Source organism: Myotis lucifugus, unplaced genomic scaffold (genome assembly GCF_000147115.1).
Source record: "Myotis lucifugus unplaced genomic scaffold, Myoluc2.0 scaffold_7, whole genome shotgun sequence".
Lineage (NCBI taxonomy): Eukaryota > Metazoa > Chordata > Mammalia > Chiroptera > Vespertilionidae > Myotis > Myotis lucifugus.
This window is the reverse complement of record NW_005871055.1, coordinates 11,777,783-11,786,285: the sequence shown is the minus strand read 5'-3', so window position 1 is coordinate 11,786,285 and position 8,503 is coordinate 11,777,783. Positions and strand designations below refer to the sequence as shown.

General features: G+C 41.0%; 1 long non-coding RNA gene across 1 annotated transcript; it reads right to left on the bottom strand.

Moving 5' to 3' along the window:
* Window positions 1–1,912: 1,912 nt before the first annotated feature.
* Window positions 1,913–6,546, bottom strand: LOC111824522. The gene is made up of 2 exons (XR_002827617.1): window positions 6,322–6,546; window positions 1,913–3,852 (listed from the first exon to the last, which is right to left on the bottom strand). It is a non-coding gene; the product is annotated as an uncharacterized LOC111824522 (long non-coding RNA).
* Window positions 6,547–8,503: the final 1,957 nt, after the last annotated feature.

Genomic DNA, 8,503 nt, shown 5'->3' with positions numbered 1-8,503 from the left:
AAGTCTGGGTTTGGAGCCCAACCTTCCCCTCCTTTGGGTAAATTTTGCCAAGTAGAATGTTCGCCTCCCAAAAAAGGCACCTCCTTTATGAGATTGTTCTATCTGGTGAGTGGCCTCACAGAAGGTGGAAGTGTCTTTAATTATGCGGAGTGCTGGACCCTAGAGGATTGCACCCCTGTCGCTGCACTCCGGAATGTGACAGAGATTTCATCAGTGCACCACAGACCCTGTTAAAGTTGCATGTGTTCACCCTGTTTATTAGTGTAATATTTCAGTTCTATATGTAAAGGGCTTCTTTGGGCTGGGCTGAGAATCACCATGCATAGTAGTGTTTCTTAGGAAAATAGGTTCTGATTTCCAAGTGGCTGCCCTGGCATCTGGAATGCAAGCCATTTGTAAGAAGAAAACTGCCATAAAATATCAGACCCTTTTCTCCCATTATTTCAGAGGTGAAGAATGTGGATATCTTGAATTTCCTCTGGATGGATGGTGTAGAGGAAGGAAAATAAAAAGAAGGCAAGGAGGAAAAAAGGAACACCACCTACCACTCCTCCCTCCCTACACCCCAAATGTGCGACTCCCAGAGAGTCAGTCAGAGGAAAGGCTCAGGTGCTACTGTCCTGGTGATAATAATTCAGAAACCTTAGGGAAAACTACATTATAACCTTACCTATGGTTGAAAACCTGCCAGACCTGCTGATCATGGAAGTTACATGAGGATGGTGAGTAGGGTTGTCAACATTCTTATTCATAATGATACTGTTGCTTAACATATATAAACATATTTAGCACTTACAATGTTTCAGATACTCTTCTGAGTTATTTACACATATAACTCACTTAACCCTAACAACCCTATGAAATAGATATTATCATCATCCCTGTTTTACCGCTAAAGAAACTGAGACACTGAGAGGTTATGTAACTTGCCAAAGTCACACAGCTGGTATGTGTTACAGCCAGGGTTTGAACCAGACAGTCTGTCTGCAGAGTTGTGGTTCTTAACTCTCTTACATGCTGCCTCTCAGTAGTATTATTCTGGCCAGTTTGAAATGAGCAAAACACCATGCAATTTCCAATTTTAAGTTTCATTTTACCTTTTCAAAATGCAGTCTGTCAGAAGTCTTGAATATTTGGAACTAATATGGCCTTTGAGCTGTCAAAATGGATGTTACAAAGACTATACATAAAAGAGTGACTACTCAGACCCTTGGATTCCTACTGGACACCTGTTTACACACACACACACACACACACACACACACACACACACACTCACACACACCACTTCCCAACAGGTTTTGTTAACCACTCTCCAAGCACACAATAAATTTGAAGGAAATAAAAGTCTGCTGCAAGCCAGCATGCTGACAGTATCAGGTAAACATTACGATAAAGCCTGACAGTAAAAAAGACAGAAAAACCCTAAAAGCAATTGTAAACCTTACAGCATGGCAGCCCAGCTTCATGTAATAATATTGAAGAGCCTAAACTCTTTGAACCTCTATTTCAACTTCTTATACAAACAAATGCCCTTTTCTCAGTGTTGAAGCCATTTCCAGTGAGGTTATTTATGATTTGCAGACAAAGGCATTCTGCTTCTAGGAACAATTGAGATTATTTTGCTAAACTCAGTACACTATGTATAAGAAGGCAGGGGAGTGTGTAATACATTTTTTAAAGACTTACATGTAAAATAGTTACAATTGTTTAGAGCTTAAGTAGGTAGATCAGGGATCAGGGATCAGACATTTTTATTTCTTGGTTGGTTGGTTGGTTGGTTGGTTGGTTGGTTGGTTTGGGGAGGTGCTTGTTATTTTGGGTCTGCACTGTATGGCAACATTTTTTTTTTAATTCCATTGTTCTTAAAAGGGTTATGTGCTCTCTAGTTCCCCACAGTCCCCACCACTCCTTTTTTTTAATTGAAGTTTTATTTGAAGATAATTATAGGTTCACATGCAATTGTAAGAAATAATACAGAGAAATCCCATGTTCTTTTCCCCACTTTCTCTCTCCGGTAACATCTTACAAAACTCTAGAACCACATCACAACCAGAATATTGACATTGGTAGAGTCAAGGTGCTGACAGTTCAATCCCCACAAGGGTCCCTCACAAACACCACACCCATCCCATCACCACCCCCATTCTTGCCCCTCAGTAAACTCTCATCTATTCTCCATTGCTATAATTTTGCATTTTAAGAATGTTGATATAAATGGAATCAAACACTGGATAGCCTTGTAGATTATGCTTTTTTACTCATCATAATTCCCTGGAGAGTTATCCAAGTTGTTGAGTAAATCAATACTTGGTTTATTTTTATTGCTGAGTAGTGGTCCATGGTATGGATGAACCACAGTTATATATCCTCATTCATTTTTCCTTTAAACATAGACTGCTTTACTCATTTACATGAACTACCTTACCCGTGGGCACTTGAACTTGTGACTTTTGGGGTAGTTTTACCTGGGATGTGGAAAACTCAGATACCTAGAATGATTAACTTCCTCCCAGCTCTGTCTGTGGATTATACATGTCCACAATTTTAATCCCAGGGAAGAAAAGTTCCCCAACACATTGCTGAGTGTCACCCCTTACTATCAGCTGGTGCATACTCAGGAAATGAAACATTGGAACCAATTTAACCAGGACAGTAGATATGAACCAAAGAATCATCCTATAAGACATTCAAAGACAAATACAGAATTCCTTAGAGATGATTCTGCTTTGTTTTTGCCTTCTGGTAGCCAGCTTCTTTTGTGAGCATAGATAAGAAGGATTAAATCCATTCAGAACTCTCGAGTGCCTTATCTTGTACCCACCCACCTCTCACTGAGTCCATTTAGACTTAAGAATGTTCCTGTATTAAGTGTTTTACTCTTTCTTAGTTAATTTTTCCTTTTCTGTTTGGCTAACTTCTGTGACATATCATCTTCATTTTTAAATATCTAATTCTTATATGGTATAAATTCTACTAGTCCTAAGACACTTAACAACTTGAAGTGTCTCATATAATATACTTCATTCAATAAATATTTTTGAGTACCTAATCAATGCCTTGACTACATTTAATGATTATATACACTCTTTTCTCATAAAATAAATTCTTTAAGCCACTAGCAGAGTTGTAATTAGGGTCCTTTAGAAAATGACCATCGTGTCTTCCCCAGCATCTCATTAATAGCAAATGCTTTAAAATGTTAATTTAACTGACTTGCTAGGATATCTTTCAGGAATTAGATATGTGAAGTTCGATGAGTCTACTCATCTAGGTCTTGGCAGCAATAACCTTCTCTTTCCACCATGATATATTTTCCTTTTACTTTTTACATTCCTTTCCTTAAATTCTGAAGCCTGGATTACTGCCAATACCTCTCTGAATGAAACCCATGAGCAGTGTTGCTCACTTGCCCTCCCTCAGCACTCACGGAGGACCCTTCTTTGCTCCAAGCACTAGGGATTCAGTAAGAATAGCCATTTCACTTGTCCCCCCACGTTAGGATGGTAAATGTGACTGTAAAGTGAATATGATCACAAGGTAAGTATGACTTCCAGCTTTATAGATAAAGTCCCTGACTTTCTCAAAAATCTCAGAGTTGATAAGTAACAGAGCAGGGACTCAAACTCAGGTCTGTCTGACATCAAAGACCATTCTCTGGGGACTTGGCCAACCAATTTACAGGCAACACTTTCACCCACCTCACTAATAATATAAATTCTTACCACTAATCTTCCTAATAATGAACAGTTTCACTTCTTTAGTGCTGCAGATCAGGCTCCCAAGAAACAGGATTCTGATGGAGACTTGGGTCCCACAAGGACTCTTAAGAAGTGCTCTGTGGATCAAGACCTGTTGGGGGGTAAAGGAAATAGGATTGGGTGGAGGAGACATTGAACTTCAATGCTGTAAGAACCTGAGCCTCATCTTACCCAGGGGGAGGTCAGCAGTGACCCAAATTAAGTCAAGGTGGCAGTTCCCGTGTACCCCACCATAACCAGTCACTGGGTGCACAGTGCCCCAGGAAGTGGGCCGGACCATGGGCCCCACAAATCTCGGAGGGGGACTCTGTGAAGAGCCTCAGCTGCCACCACTCCTGGCTCTGGGGGAATGACTGCTGCGTGGGTGGGCACTCGCACCCTTTACTCGTAACTTGTTCTCTCATCTCCTTTCCAAATCTTTCACGTCTCTTAGAAGATTTCTGAACTGGAGAAAACCAAGCCAAACTTGCACATTTTTCCTATCCTTTTTTTTCCCCCCCCAAAGATCCCAGGATTACTTTTTAATTTATTATTTTCTCTTTCCCGATGAAGGTAGCAAACTTTCTCTCCAGTGCCTCAGCTCACTCGAGAAAAAACTCAAGGGATAGTCTCCCTATTTCCTCAGTGCCCCAGCCTCTGAAAGGGTGGGCTTGGGTGGTGCGTTCTGCTGCTAGAACTCTGGGGTTAGCCTCTCCTAGTTTGCCACAGCAGTCCTTTTCCTGAAACCTTTCCTTTCCCTTCCAGCCCTCCTCTCCATCCCCAGCACCTCACCTTACCCATGCCCTCATTTTTCCTCAACGGGAACCTGACCAAATCTCCTACCTGTTCCCACTTTCCCTTTCAGATCCACCCTGCTCACCTTCTATTACCCTACTGATCTTTCTAGACACAGGCCTGCCATGTGAAGGTTTTGTCCCTTGTTTCCAGGGTTAAGTCTTAAGTTCTTTACCCTCACATTCAAGACCCACTTGATCTGACTGACCTCTCCCCATCAACACACATAATACTGAACTGTCTGCAGATTTTCCTCATCCACAACATTATTCCTACCTCCCTGCCTGTTCATATACTTACTGTTCCTTCTTTCTGGAATCCTTCCTACACCAGCTTAACTCCTTCAAGACCCAATTATGGCGTTTTCTTTCCTCCAGGAAGCCTTCCCCACCATGAAGTAACCTGGGCTCCAAGGCCTGCCTCGCCCTCAACCCTGCTCCACAGCACTCAGATCTACCTCACCACATCCCACATGCTCAGAAGTTATCTGTCTGCAAGACGTGCAACAGGACAAGATCTATCCTGTTCTGTGTCCCTTATAGGCACAAGGAACACAGAATAGGAACTCAAGATAAACCTACTGAACTGAACAGACCAAACCCCTCTTCAGTGTCTATGCCAGATATTTCCTTAATGTCCTACAACTTCCTTGCTCCACAAAATACTGGCTTGCCCCAAATGTACTAATTTTCACCATTTTTTCCAGGTGGTTATCAAGCAAAGGTATGATCCACATTAAGCAAGCTGGTGTTAGAGAAAATCTGTATTGTAAAAGAAAATTTGGAATGTTGATTTCTCTATAAAAGACTACTAGCCTAGCTTTCTTTAACTAGGAAATTCCAAGTATCTGCACAAAGAGTAGATGCATGATCTTCAAACTCTGAATGGTGAGGATTCTTTTACTTTTGTCTTTATATTTTTGTATATTATTTGAATATTATATAATGATCATGCTTTATTACTTAAAATCAGAAAGAAAATGCAAATTCATGTTCATTGTGGGGAAAACAAGGAAAAATGATAGGGTTCTAGATGACTTTTTCTTCTTTAAAAAGATAAAAAGTAGAATTATGAAAAAAATAACATTCAAGTCCCTTAAGTTAATCTCTAGGCTCAGTAGCAAGAATAACTTGTAAATCTGTAGGGCTTTATGTCCAAATGCATTTTAAATTATTCAATTTTAAAATTGTTTCTTTCTCTATAATTTCCAGTGTTTATGGTCAGGGCACTATTATGATGTTAAAGACCATGTACCATAGAGTAAGCTCACAGTCCAGGAGCCTCACATAAACTAACTCTTGGCAAGTCAATCTGGTTCTCTGAGCCCTCAGTGCTTCAAGTGTAAAATGGGATGATCTCTGCACAGGATTCCAATTAAAACAAGAAAAAGAGACAATATATATATACACAGTTATTTTAGAAAGTAAAAGACTGAAGAGCCATAATAATAAGTGGTAGAAGGGTTATGATTAATAATAATATTCTTGTAGTAGCCATTGTCCCCATCCCTTGGAGCCCCTGTGCTGATCTCCTTGAGTGCCGGCCACCTCTGGAAGGGTTCCCCTCCCCTTCAAGGCTTTCTTCCAAGGACTGTTTTCTGTCCTCACCACACTGAACCAGCTCCCAGGTACTCGTGCTCTTTGCCCAGCGCTCCCTCAGATATTAACCCCAGGACAGCACTGAATGTTTACACTGCTGGGCCATTATCATTAGCTGAAAGGGCACCCTGAAAGTACACAGTCTTTACTAAACATATACATATTCTCCTTTGTCCTTTCTCATATACCTCTTTAGGGAACAGTGTTTCAAAAATGATTTAATTAAGCATTTGGTTGCCCAATCTGGAGAATCTTTTCTTAGCAAGTTTTAGGGCAGAGTCCTGAACTCCGCTGGTTTACATCATCCAATAGAGAAACTAAAATCACTTCTGTCTACATTAAGTCTCAATACATCCTTGCCAGGTGGGAAGCAAATTGTCTGATCTCCATGAGTTTTCTGTATGACGTATCTTCTTTTAATCACACAGCCTGTGAGTGAAGGTGATCAGACTGCAACTAGAGTCTCCACACCAGAACTGCTTGGCCCTTGGCCCATGGGACAGTATTTCTCTTCCTTTCTTTTCTTTTCTTCTTTCTTTTCTTTTCTTTTCTTTTCTCTTCTCTTTTCAGTAACTAAAAAGAAAGGGAAGAAACAAAAATGAAAGTATTTATTAATGACAAAGGGAAGCCGAAACCGGTTTGGCTCAGTGGATAGAGCGTCGGCCTGCGGACTGAAAGGTCCCAGGTTCGATTCTGGTCAAGGGCGTGTACCTGGGTTGCGGGCACATCCCCAGTAGGAGATGTTCAGGAGGCAGCTGATCGATGTTTCTCTCTCATCGATGTTTCTAACTCTCTATCTCTCTCCCTTCCTCTCTGTAAAAAATCAATAAAATATATTTTTTAAAAAATGACAAAGGGAATACCATCTTAAGATACTCCCAAGGACCTGGCATCAAATATCTCATTAAAAGAAGACTGGATTCCCAACTTTGCTTTTTTAAAACTCTGAACTATATCCTCTAAATAGCATCTTTGTCTGGGGAAAAACACCTGGTTTATTTATGTGGGTTGATATATATCTGTGAGGGTAGAAGTAGAGAGCAGTCAAGTTTCATTAGTATCACAAAATCAGGAGAGTAGAGCGATTAAGAGCTTAGACTAAAGCACCTGAAACACTTGTGTGCCGCCCCCCCCCCCACCCCGCCCCATCACCACCACCACCAGAATGGTTATATACACATGTGAACACAGACTTAGCCTCTCCTCCCCATCTCCTCGTCTATGAAATGGAGCCGAGCATATCTGACTCACAGTGGTGAAGGTTAAATGAGCTAATGAATGCAGACTGCAAAGTAGAGAGCCTGCTGCCTAGTGAGCACTCACATTAGCTATCTTTGTCATCACCATCATGGTCGGCAGCAACCACAGCAGCAACTACAAACTTCCAGTCATTTGCTGCAAAGAACTGTCCAAGGCGTGGGAGGAGACGTTTCTAAGCTCTCTTTAGGAAGCATATTGTAGAGCAGCAGTTCTCAACCTGTGGGTCCCAACCCCTTTGGGGGTCGAACGACCCTTTCACAGGGGTCGCCTAAGACCATCGGAAAACACATATATAATTACATATTGTTTTTGTGATTAATCACCATGCTTTAATTATGTTCAATTTGTAACAATGAAATTGGGGGTCACCACAACATGAGGAACTGTATTAAAGGGTCGCGGCATTAGGAAGGTTGAGAACCACTGTTGTAGAGGCTTAGGAGGTTATTTATCAACACTAACAATGAATTTAAACCTGTTTGAAAAGCAACCTATTACTATCATCACTTTTCTTGAGCTACAAAGCAAATTGTATCACATAAGCATTAACTTTTAACCATACAAATAATTCAAACTAACTAGTTTGAAAAGTAGGTAAGAGCAAAGAAGAGTCCATTTGCCTGCATATTTGTAGCTGGGTGCTTTTAAGCTTAAATCGGCTATTTTTCAGGAGTTGGCCCACAATCCCACTAAACTATAGTAGTCTGACTGCTGCTACTTTAATTTCACAGTTCACAGGGGCAATCCTATCACTAAACGCTAGTCCTTGTCACCATCAACTTAAACTTTTTATGGACTTTTTCACTTCTCCAGTCTTGTGTTTTAAGACATTCTCCCTTTTTCCCCAAATGTGGAGTCACGTCAGCCAGTCTTGCTGAGCATCGTGCAGAACAGCCTGTGCGTCACCCTGTAAGAACATGCTGCCCTATTGCTACAAGCCATAAACTTTAAAGCACAGAATAGCATTCATGCTTCTACCTTTGGAAGAAGATAAAGCACTGACTTCATGGCCATTCGTTTCAGAATTTACTCACATTACAGCCCTGAAAACATCCACTGTTTTGGCCCCGCTGGCTCTCTTGAGGGAGGAGTATACACTTTTACAGCAGA